Genomic DNA, 11,738 nt, shown 5'->3' on the forward strand with positions numbered 1-11,738 from the left:
AAGTTCCAGTATCCTATTTACCTGATCCTTTTATTTACCCTGTTTGTTTTTTCAATAAACCTTGTTCTCTTGTTTATTAAAATCCATCCCTGGTCTGGGTGACTTGGGAGAGCGAAGGGTTGGTGGCAGCATAACTACAGGGTGGGATACTCCAGTAGGTCTGGGGTTGCTACATTTGTTGGTGTCCAGCGGGTGGGATACGACTGGTCCAGTTGCCCAGTGGTCCAGCAAAGCCTTGGCTAGTGTGCCCAGAGCAAGGGGGGTCTAGTCAGGGAAAATCTGAGGGCGCGTAGGTAATCTTCTAGGCTTACCTCACGGGGAGGTAGGCTAGTGGAAGAACGTGCAAACTCAGATTGGGGAACTAGATTGGGGAGCTCTGAGGCAACCCGTTTTGGCGGGAAAGGGCTGAGGCAAAGCTGCGTGAAGTAACAGTGATCTAGCCTGTCTGCTGAGAGGCCTAGCAGAGGGGGTGGATTCTGTCTGGCAACAGTTGCAAGTGGGTGCTGGAGGGACAGCAGCAGTCTATAGAAGGCTGTTTCTGAGGCAAAAGGAAAAAAGTCGTCGTTTTATTTTGAGGCGTGACTTTTGAAGGCAGCCTGTTCTGGGGGGGGGATTATGCCCTTGACTCAAAGCCAAATGGCAGAAATGGGGAAAGTGAGAGAACCACAGGGAGACCAAGGTTCTGAGGAGGAATTTGGCTCAGTGCAGGATGAGAGCACGGGAGAACTGACCTCAGAACTCAGAAAAATGCTCCTAGCCCAACAGCATGAACTGAGGGTGAGGGAAATGGAGGAAAGGGAAAGGGAGAAACAAAGACAATTTGAAATGGAAAGGGAAGAGAAACAGAGACAGTTGGAGTTAGAAAGAATGGCGTTTGAGCTGAAGAAGCTGGAAATAATGAGTAGAAATAGGAATAACAATAATAATGAGGGGAACCCAGGGAATGGGGAAGGCAGCCTGTCTAAAACTGACTTGAAGAAATTCCCTGTGTACAACAAGGGAGATTGCCCTGAGGTGTTCTTTTCCCTCGTGGAAAGAGCGTTTGTGGACTTCTCAGTAAGGGAAACTGAGAAGATGACCATTATGCGATCTTTAATCAGTGGCAGCCTGGCAGAAGTCTATGCAGAGATGCCAGTGGAACTGCTGAAAGACTTCGCTGAGTTTAAAAAACTGGTGTTTGCCCGGCATGGGATAAATGCTGAACAGCTGAGGCAAAAATTCAGGTCACTCACAAAAAAACCAGAGCAGACTTTTACCCAAGTGGGGGCCCAACTGGTGAGGCTGCTAGAGAAATGGCTGTCTCAGGAGGGGACAGAGACCTTCCAGCAGCTCAAAGACCTGATAGCGCTGGAACAATTTTATTCAGTCCTGCATGGGGAACTAAAGTTCCATGTGAGAGAGAGGAAACCGAAAACTGTGACAGAAGCGGCGGAGATCGCAGATTTTATTTCCCAAATAAGGAAGCCCTTAGGTGCTGAGGGGAAAACTGTGGGTAAGCCCAAAGAAACCTACAGCTGGTACTCTCAGGGACCAGGGAAAAACCAGCAAGGGGGAGGGGCCCATGTTGAAGGGAAGCCCTCTGACATGAAACCACCAAGACCTCAGATTTTGGAGGGAAAACCAAAAACAGAGGAGAAAGACTCCAAGTACAGCAGAAAATGTTATTTCTGTCAAGGAAAGGGCCATCTAATCTCAGAGTGTGAGAAATTAAAGCAGCTAAAAGGAAATTTGCCTCATGATTTGAGTGGAACCAAGCCGAAAGCTGTGTTCTGTGTCCAGAAAGAGCAAAGCTCCTTGCCACTGAGGGAGCCTGTTGCCATGGCGACTCACTCTGGACCAGTTACATCTGCTGATCAGGCTGGGGAAAATGGTCCTCTTGTGGAGGTCAAGCGCTGCTTACTAGTTAGGACAGATTCGCAATTGTTTGAGGCCGCTGGGGTGGACGTAGGAATACTTGACCATCAGTATAGGGGGCTAAGGGATACTTGTTCCCAGGTGACCCTGTGCCATCCAGACATTATTCCTAGGAAGCATATAATCCCAAATGAGAGCCTGAAGGTGGCAGGGATTGAGGGGCAGGTGATCTCACTGCCAGTAGCTGAGGTACCTGTGAGCTTTCAAGGCTGGAGGGGAGTTTGGCGTCTAGCGATTTCATCGACTCTGCCAGCAGCCGTGCTCGTGGGAAATGACCTGGCTGAACATGTGAAACGGGTGCTAGTGATTACACGCTCACAAGCTACCACGGGGACAGTTCAGGGGGGGACTGAAGAGCCCGAGGCTGAAGCAGATGAGGGTAGTCCCAAAGCTGTGGCAGAAACCTTAACCACAGACAGCAAATTTGGCCAAGAGCAAAAGGCAGATGCCACTCTCCGAAAGTGTTTTGAAAAGGTGACAGACACCCAGCTAACACCTGAAACCCCAGCGAGATTTCACAAGAAAAAGGGAATTTTATATAGAGAGACCCTGATGAATATCTCAAAAGGGGGAGATGGGATCAGAAGTCAGCTAGTGGTACCTGAAAAGTATCGCCCCATGATCTTACAAAGGGGGCACTCTGACATGTTTGCTGCGCACTTGGGGATGAACAAAACACAGCAGAGAATCACACAAAATTTTTACTGGCCTGAAATAGGGAAGCAGATCAAGGAGTTCTGTAAACAATGTGATGTGTGTCAGAGGCAGGGGAATAACCGTGACAGGACCAAAGCGAAGTTGTGCCCTTTGCCTGTGATTGACACCCCGTTCAAATGTATAGGAGTGGATATTGTGGGACCTTTGCCCAAGGCCACAAAGAGGGGGAACCGGTTCATTCTCACCATTGTGGACCATGCCATGAGGTACCCTGAAGCCATTCCCTTGACTAACATCGAAACTAACACAGTGGCAGATGCCTTGGTGGGGTATATGTCCAGGATGGGATTTGCCTCAGAAATAATCACAGATTTGGGCACATCGTTTACATCAAAGCTCATGAAACGGTTATGGCAAATCTGTGGAATTAAACACAAGGAAACCACTGCCTATCACCCCGAAAGTAATGGGTTAACGGAGAAGTTGAATGGGACTCTGATGCGCATGATTAGGGCTTACTTGGCAGAGAATCCAAACAATTGGGACCAGAAGCTGCAATCCCTTTTGTTTGCTTACCGATCAGTGCCCCAAGCCAGTACCGGGTTCAGTCCGTTTGAACTTTTGTTTGGGAGAAAAGTAAAAGGTCCACTTGATTTAATCAAACAGAATTGGGAGCAGATCACCCAGGGTGACCCACAAGATGTTGTGACGTATATAGACACTTTAATGAATGACCTGAAGAGAAACCTAGAGCTAGCAGCAGAAAACCTGCAAGCTCAGAAGGTCAGACAGAAAACCTGGTATGACCAGAAAGCCAGGGAGAGGCACTTTAACCCAGGGGAGGAAGTGCTTTGGCTTAGGCCCTGCAAAGAGAACAAACTGCAGCTCAAATGGGCAGGACCATACAGGGTCATTTCCAAGATGTCGGACCTGAACTACCTTATAGAACAGGAGGAACACCAAGCACGGAGGGTGGTACATGTGAATGCCCTGAAACCCTACTACAGAGGGGAACAGAGGGTTTTATTTGCCATAAAAGCAGCTGAGAGTGAGGAAGCTGAATTGCCCTTCTGGGAGGGTAGAGGGGAAGTGAAATACAACCCAGATGAGGTGAAGATCAGTCCTGCACTCACCCAAGACCAGCAGCAAGAACTAAAAGTGCTGCTCACCAAATATCATAAGGTTTTTTCAAATAAGCCGGGGATAGTGAAGGGAGTGATGCATCGGATCCACACAGGGGATGCACCCCCGCAAGCAGTATCCCCGTACCGAGTGACGGGACCCTATAGGGACAAGGTGCGGAAGGAGCTGGACGAGATGCTTAGGGAGAACATAATCGTCCCCTCTTCTAGTCCTTGGTCCTCTCCGATAGTCCTGGTGGACAAGCCTGATGGGAGCATTAGATTTTGTGTAGATTACCGGAAATTAAACCGCGTAACCACTCCTGATGCCTACCCAATGCCCAGGCTAGACAACCTGATTGAAACCATAGGGGGTTGTCGGTTTATTTCATCGTTGGACCTAGTAAAGGGTTACTGGCAATTAAGGATTGATCCCAGGGATCAGGAAAAGACCGCATTTTGCAGCCCTTTCGGTCTATATGAGTTTAGAGTCCTTAGTTTTGGTCTCAGAAATGCACCAGCCACATTCCAAAGGCTGATGGACCAGACCTTAGCAGGGCTCAGTGACTTTACTGTGGCCTACATTGACGATATAGGGATCTTCAGCAATACCTGGGAAGATCACCTGAAACACCTGGAGATAGTGCTGCAGAGGTTAAGTGCAGCAGGGCTAACAGTAAAGGCAAGCAAGTGTCAGCTGGGTAGCCCAGAAATAAAATACTTGGGTCACATAGTAGGGGGAGGAGTGATCAAACCCCTAGAGGCCAAGATAGAAGCCGTTCGTGATTGGCCCAGACCCAACACCAAGAAAAAAGTCAAATCATTTCTTGGGTTGGTGGGCTATTACAGAAAGTTCATTCCGAGGTTTAGCGAGATGGCGACTCCGCTGACCGATCTGACGCGGAAGAAGACTGATGACCGCATCCCGTGGACCAGCGACTGTGAGGAGGCGTTCCAGAGGTTGAAGGAGGCGCTCATCCATTATCCAGTGCTGCGTGCTCCCGACTTCTACCGGGAGTTCATCATCTACACCGATGCGTCTAACAGCGGGGTAGGAGCAGTTCTTTGCCAGGAGGATGAAAATGGTGACCAGCATCCAGTGTCCTACATGAGTAGGAAACTCCAGAAAGGTGAGAGACATTTGGCAACCGTGGAAAAGGAGTGCCTGGCCATAGTATACGCGATTCAGAAGGCCAAACCTTACATCTGGGGAAGACATTTTGTTCTGTGCACTGACCACTCACCACTGCAGTGGTTAAAGACAATGAAAACCCATAATAGTAAACTTATGAGGTGGGCTTTAAACCTGCAAGATTTTGACTTTGAAGTGAAGGTGGTCAGAGGGACAATGAACTGTGTTGCTGACGCCTTGTCAAGAAGACCCAACGAGTGAAGACGGCGAAGAAACCATGGACTGTGTATATTGGTGACCAAAAGTTAAATGTACCTGTTTATTGAACAGGCTTGGTTTGTATTAATAAAGGTAACTTAATGTATTGCAAATATTAATGTATAAATGCATAAGTGATATGTTTGACCTAGAGTGAGTAAGTATGGGTTATGGGATTGTATTATAATGTATAACTGTTTATGTGTTGATCCTGGTTGTTTTTTTGGAGAAAAGCACTTTAGCTTTTCCCCCGCAAAACAACTTATAAAGGGGGGAGGTGTCACATACCGCACTGATGGTACCTGTCTGTCATGGGTTTGGAGGGAAAGTTCCATCCTATGGGGAGTGGAAGGCGGGACATCAGGGGGGAGGAGCTGTACTGTATATATTTGGGGGAAGTCCTTCGTAAGGGTGCAGACGTGGAGAAGTGGAGTTGGAGTCTGTGGGTCAGACTGGGTACAACTGTTCGTCAGATAGTACATACCTGATAGGTTCAGGTTTCTATCTAGGTAGCCAGAACGGATAAGTTCAGGGTCTGTGCGTTACCTTAAAGTGTTCCGTGGGAACCAATCTGTTGTATGTGTATGCTTGGGACTATCCCAAGTTCCAGTATCCTATTTACCTGATCCTTTTATTTACCCTGTTTGTTTTTTCAATAAACCTTGTTCTCTTGTTTATTAAAATCCATCCCTGGTCTGGGTGACTTGGGAGAGCGAAGGGTTGGTGGCAGCATAACTACAGGGTGGGATACTCCAGTAGGTCTGGGGTTGCTACATTTGTTGGTGTCCAGCGGGTGGGATACGACTGGTCCAGTTGCCCAGTGGTCCAGCAAAGCCTTGGCTAGTGTGCCCAGAGCAAGGGGGGTCTAGTCAGGGAAAATCTGAGGGCGCGTAGGTAATCTTCTAGGCTTACCTCACGGGGAGGTAGGCTAGTGGAAGAACGTGCAAACTCAGATTGGGGAACTAGATTGGGGAGCTCTGAGGCAACCCGTTTTGGCGGGAAAGGGCTGAGGCAAAGCTGCGTGAAGTAACAGTGATCTAGCCTGTCTGCTGAGAGGCCTAGCAGAGGGGGTGGATTCTGTCTGGCAACAGTTGCAAGTGGGTGCTGGAGGGACAGCAGCAGTCTATAGAAGGCTGTTTCTGAGGCAAAAGGAAAAAAGTCGTCGTTTTATTTTGAGGCGTGACTTTTGAAGGCAGCCTGTTCTGGGGGGGGGATTATGCCCTTGACTCAAAGCCAAATGGCAGAAATGGGGAAAGTGAGAGAACCACAGGGAGACCAAGGTTCTGAGGAGGAATTTGGCTCAGTGCAGGATGAGAGCACGGGAGAACTGACCTCAGAACTCAGAAAAATGCTCCTAGCCCAACAGCATGAACTGAGGGTGAGGGAAATGGAGGAAAGGGAAAGGGAGAAACAAAGACAATTTGAAATGGAAAGGGAAGAGAAACAGAGACAGTTGGAGTTAGAAAGAATGGCGTTTGAGCTGAAGAAGCTGGAAATAATGAGTAGAAATAGGAATAACAATAATAATGAGGGGAACCCAGGGAATGGGGAAGGCAGCCTGTCTAAAACTGACTTGAAGAAATTCCCTGTGTACAACAAGGGAGATTGCCCTGAGGTGTTCTTTTCCCTCGTGGAAAGAGCGTTTGTGGACTTCTCAGTAAGGGAAACTGAGAAGATGACCATTATGCGATCTTTAATCAGTGGCAGCCTGGCAGAAGTCTATGCAGAGATGCCAGTGGAACTGCTGAAAGACTTCGCTGAGTTTAAAAAACTGGTGTTTGCCCGGCATGGGATAAATGCTGAACAGCTGAGGCAAAAATTCAGGTCACTCACAAAAAAACCAGAGCAGACTTTTACCCAAGTGGGGGCCCAACTGGTGAGGCTGCTAGAGAAATGGCTGTCTCAGGAGGGGACAGAGACCTTCCAGCAGCTCAAAGACCTGATAGCGCTGGAACAATTTTATTCAGTCCTGCATGGGGAACTAAAGTTCCATGTGAGAGAGAGGAAACCGAAAACTGTGACAGAAGCGGCGGAGATCGCAGATTTTATTTCCCAAATAAGGAAGCCCTTAGGTGCTGAGGGGAAAACTGTGGGTAAGCCCAAAGAAACCTACAGCTGGTACTCTCAGGGACCAGGGAAAAACCAGCAAGGGGGAGGGGCCCATGTTGAAGGGAAGCCCTCTGACATGAAACCACCAAGACCTCAGATTTTGGAGGGAAAACCAAAAACAGAGGAGAAAGACTCCAAGTACAGCAGAAAATGTTATTTCTGTCAAGGAAAGGGCCATCTAATCTCAGAGTGTGAGAAATTAAAGCAGCTAAAAGGAAATTTGCCTCATGATTTGAGTGGAACCAAGCCGAAAGCTGTGTTCTGTGTCCAGAAAGAGCAAAGCTCCTTGCCACTGAGGGAGCCTGTTGCCATGGCGACTCACTCTGGACCAGTTACATCTGCTGATCAGGCTGGGGAAAATGGTCCTCTTGTGGAGGTCAAGCGCTGCTTACTAGTTAGGACAGATTCGCAATTGTTTGAGGCCGCTGGGGTGGACGTAGGAATACTTGACCATCAGTATAGGGGGCTAAGGGATACTTGTTCCCAGGTGACCCTGTGCCATCCAGACATTATTCCTAGGAAGCATATAATCCCAAATGAGAGCCTGAAGGTGGCAGGGATTGAGGGGCAGGTGATCTCACTGCCAGTAGCTGAGGTACCTGTGAGCTTTCAAGGCTGGAGGGGAGTTTGGCGTCTAGCGATTTCATCGACTCTGCCAGCAGCCGTGCTCGTGGGAAATGACCTGGCTGAACATGTGAAACGGGTGCTAGTGATTACACGCTCACAAGCTACCACGGGGACAGTTCAGGGGGGGACTGAAGAGCCCGAGGCTGAAGCAGATGAGGGTAGTCCCAAAGCTGTGGCAGAAACCTTAACCACAGACAGCAAATTTGGCCAAGAGCAAAAGGCAGATGCCACTCTCCGAAAGTGTTTTGAAAAGGTGACAGACACCCAGCTAACACCTGAAACCCCAGCGAGATTTCACAAGAAAAAGGGAATTTTATATAGAGAGACCCTGATGAATATCTCAAAAGGGGGAGATGGGATCAGAAGTCAGCTAGTGGTACCTGAAAAGTATCGCCCCATGATCTTACAAAGGGGGCACTCTGACATGTTTGCTGCGCACTTGGGGATGAACAAAACACAGCAGAGAATCACACAAAATTTTTACTGGCCTGAAATAGGGAAGCAGATCAAGGAGTTCTGTAAACAATGTGATGTGTGTCAGAGGCAGGGGAATAACCGTGACAGGACCAAAGCGAAGTTGTGCCCTTTGCCTGTGATTGACACCCCGTTCAAATGTATAGGAGTGGATATTGTGGGACCTTTGCCCAAGGCCACAAAGAGGGGGAACCGGTTCATTCTCACCATTGTGGACCATGCCATGAGGTACCCTGAAGCCATTCCCTTGACTAACATCGAAACTAACACAGTGGCAGATGCCTTGGTGGGGTATATGTCCAGGATGGGATTTGCCTCAGAAATAATCACAGATTTGGGCACATCGTTTACATCAAAGCTCATGAAACGGTTATGGCAAATCTGTGGAATTAAACACAAGGAAACCACTGCCTATCACCCCGAAAGTAATGGGTTAACGGAGAAGTTGAATGGGACTCTGATGCGCATGATTAGGGCTTACTTGGCAGAGAATCCAAACAATTGGGACCAGAAGCTGCAATCCCTTTTGTTTGCTTACCGATCAGTGCCCCAAGCCAGTACCGGGTTCAGTCCGTTTGAACTTTTGTTTGGGAGAAAAGTAAAAGGTCCACTTGATTTAATCAAACAGAATTGGGAGCAGATCACCCAGGGTGACCCACAAGATGTTGTGACGTATATAGACACTTTAATGAATGACCTGAAGAGAAACCTAGAGCTAGCAGCAGAAAACCTGCAAGCTCAGAAGGTCAGACAGAAAACCTGGTATGACCAGAAAGCCAGGGAGAGGCACTTTAACCCAGGGGAGGAAGTGCTTTGGCTTAGGCCCTGCAAAGAGAACAAACTGCAGCTCAAATGGGCAGGACCATACAGGGTCATTTCCAAGATGTCGGACCTGAACTACCTTATAGAACAGGAGGAACACCAAGCACGGAGGGTGGTACATGTGAATGCCCTGAAACCCTACTACAGAGGGGAACAGAGGGTTTTATTTGCCATAAAAGCAGCTGAGAGTGAGGAAGCTGAATTGCCCTTCTGGGAGGGTAGAGGGGAAGTGAAATACAACCCAGATGAGGTGAAGATCAGTCCTGCACTCACCCAAGACCAGCAGCAAGAACTAAAAGTGCTGCTCACCAAATATCATAAGGTTTTTTCAAATAAGCCGGGGATAGTGAAGGGAGTGATGCATCGGATCCACACAGGGGATGCACCCCCGCAAGCAGTATCCCCGTACCGAGTGACGGGACCCTATAGGGACAAGGTGCGGAAGGAGCTGGACGAGATGCTTAGGGAGAACATAATCGTCCCCTCTTCTAGTCCTTGGTCCTCTCCGATAGTCCTGGTGGACAAGCCTGATGGGAGCATTAGATTTTGTGTAGATTACCGGAAATTAAACCGCGTAACCACTCCTGATGCCTACCCAATGCCCAGGCTAGACAACCTGATTGAAACCATAGGGGGTTGTCGGTTTATTTCATCGTTGGACCTAGTAAAGGGTTACTGGCAATTAAGGATTGATCCCAGGGATCAGGAAAAGACCGCATTTTGCAGCCCTTTCGGTCTATATGAGTTTAGAGTCCTTAGTTTTGGTCTCAGAAATGCACCAGCCACATTCCAAAGGCTGATGGACCAGACCTTAGCAGGGCTCAGTGACTTTACTGTGGCCTACATTGACGATATAGGGATCTTCAGCAATACCTGGGAAGATCACCTGAAACACCTGGAGATAGTGCTGCAGAGGTTAAGTGCAGCAGGGCTAACAGTAAAGGCAAGCAAGTGTCAGCTGGGTAGCCCAGAAATAAAATACTTGGGTCACATAGTAGGGGGAGGAGTGATCAAACCCCTAGAGGCCAAGATAGAAGCCGTTCGTGATTGGCCCAGACCCAACACCAAGAAAAAAGTCAAATCATTTCTTGGGTTGGTGGGCTATTACAGAAAGTTCATTCCGAGGTTTAGCGAGATGGCGACTCCGCTGACCGATCTGACGCGGAAGAAGACTGATGACCGCATCCCGTGGACCAGCGACTGTGAGGAGGCGTTCCAGAGGTTGAAGGAGGCGCTCATCCATTATCCAGTGCTGCGTGCTCCCGACTTCTACCGGGAGTTCATCATCTACACCGATGCGTCTAACAGCGGGGTAGGAGCAGTTCTTTGCCAGGAGGATGAAAATGGTGACCAGCATCCAGTGTCCTACATGAGTAGGAAACTCCAGAAAGGTGAGAGACATTTGGCAACCGTGGAAAAGGAGTGCCTGGCCATAGTATACGCGATTCAGAAGGCCAAACCTTACATCTGGGGAAGACATTTTGTTCTGTGCACTGACCACTCACCACTGCAGTGGTTAAAGACAATGAAAACCCATAATAGTAAACTTATGAGGTGGGCTTTAAACCTGCAAGATTTTGACTTTGAAGTGAAGGTGGTCAGAGGGACAATGAACTGTGTTGCTGACGCCTTGTCAAGAAGACCCAACGAGTGAAGACGGCAAAGAAACCATGGACTGTGTATATTGGTGACCAAAAGTTAAATGTACCTGTTTATTGAACAGGCTTGGTTTGTATTAATAAAGGTAACTTAATGTATTGCAAATATTAATGTATAAATGCATAAGTGATATGTTTGACCTAGAGTGAGTAAGTATGGGTTATGGGATTGTATTATAATGTATAACTGTTTATGTGTTGATCCTGGTTGTTTTTTTGGAGAAAAGCACTTTAGCTTTTCCCCCGCAAAACAACTTATAAAGGGGGGAGGTGTCACATACCGCACTGATGGTACCTGTCTGTCATGGGTTTGGAGGGAAAGTTCCATCCTATGGGGAGTGGAAGGCGGGACATCAGGGGGGAGGAGCTGTACTGTATATATTTGGGGGAAGTCCTTCGTAAGGGTGCAGACGTGGAGAAGTGGAGTTGGAGTCTGTGGGTCAGACTGGGTACAACTGTTCGTCAGATAGTACATACCTGATAGGTTCAGGTTTCTATCTAGGTAGCCAGAACGGATAAGTTCAGGGTCTGTGCGTTACCTTAAAGTGTTCCGTGGGAACCAATCTGTTGTATGTGTATGATTGGGACTATCCCAAGTTCCAGTATCCTATTTACCTGATCCTTTTATTTACCCTGTTTGTTTTTTCAATAAACCTTGTTCTCTTGTTTATTAAAATCCATCCCTGGTCTGGGTGACTTGGGAGAGCGAAGGGTTGGTGGCAGCATAACTACAGGGTGGGATACTCCAGTAGTTGTTGGTCTAGAGGGGCGGGGTATAAATGTAATAAATAAATTAAATAAATAAAATATTTCCAAATGGATTTGGAAACTGAGATGGCATCCTCAGCCCAGTTACCTGGAATTCTCCTCTCTACAGCTGTTTTCCCCCTAGCTTAGATTAGGCATCCTTTAGTCTCAATAGACTATGATAACATCCTCTGAATGGAGGATTTGGAACAGCGTCTC

The sequence above is a fragment of the Pogona vitticeps genome, chromosome 1, assembly GCF_051106095.1.
Source record: "Pogona vitticeps strain Pit_001003342236 chromosome 1, PviZW2.1, whole genome shotgun sequence".
In the NCBI taxonomy this organism is placed as follows: Eukaryota; Metazoa; Chordata; class Lepidosauria; order Squamata; family Agamidae; genus Pogona; species Pogona vitticeps.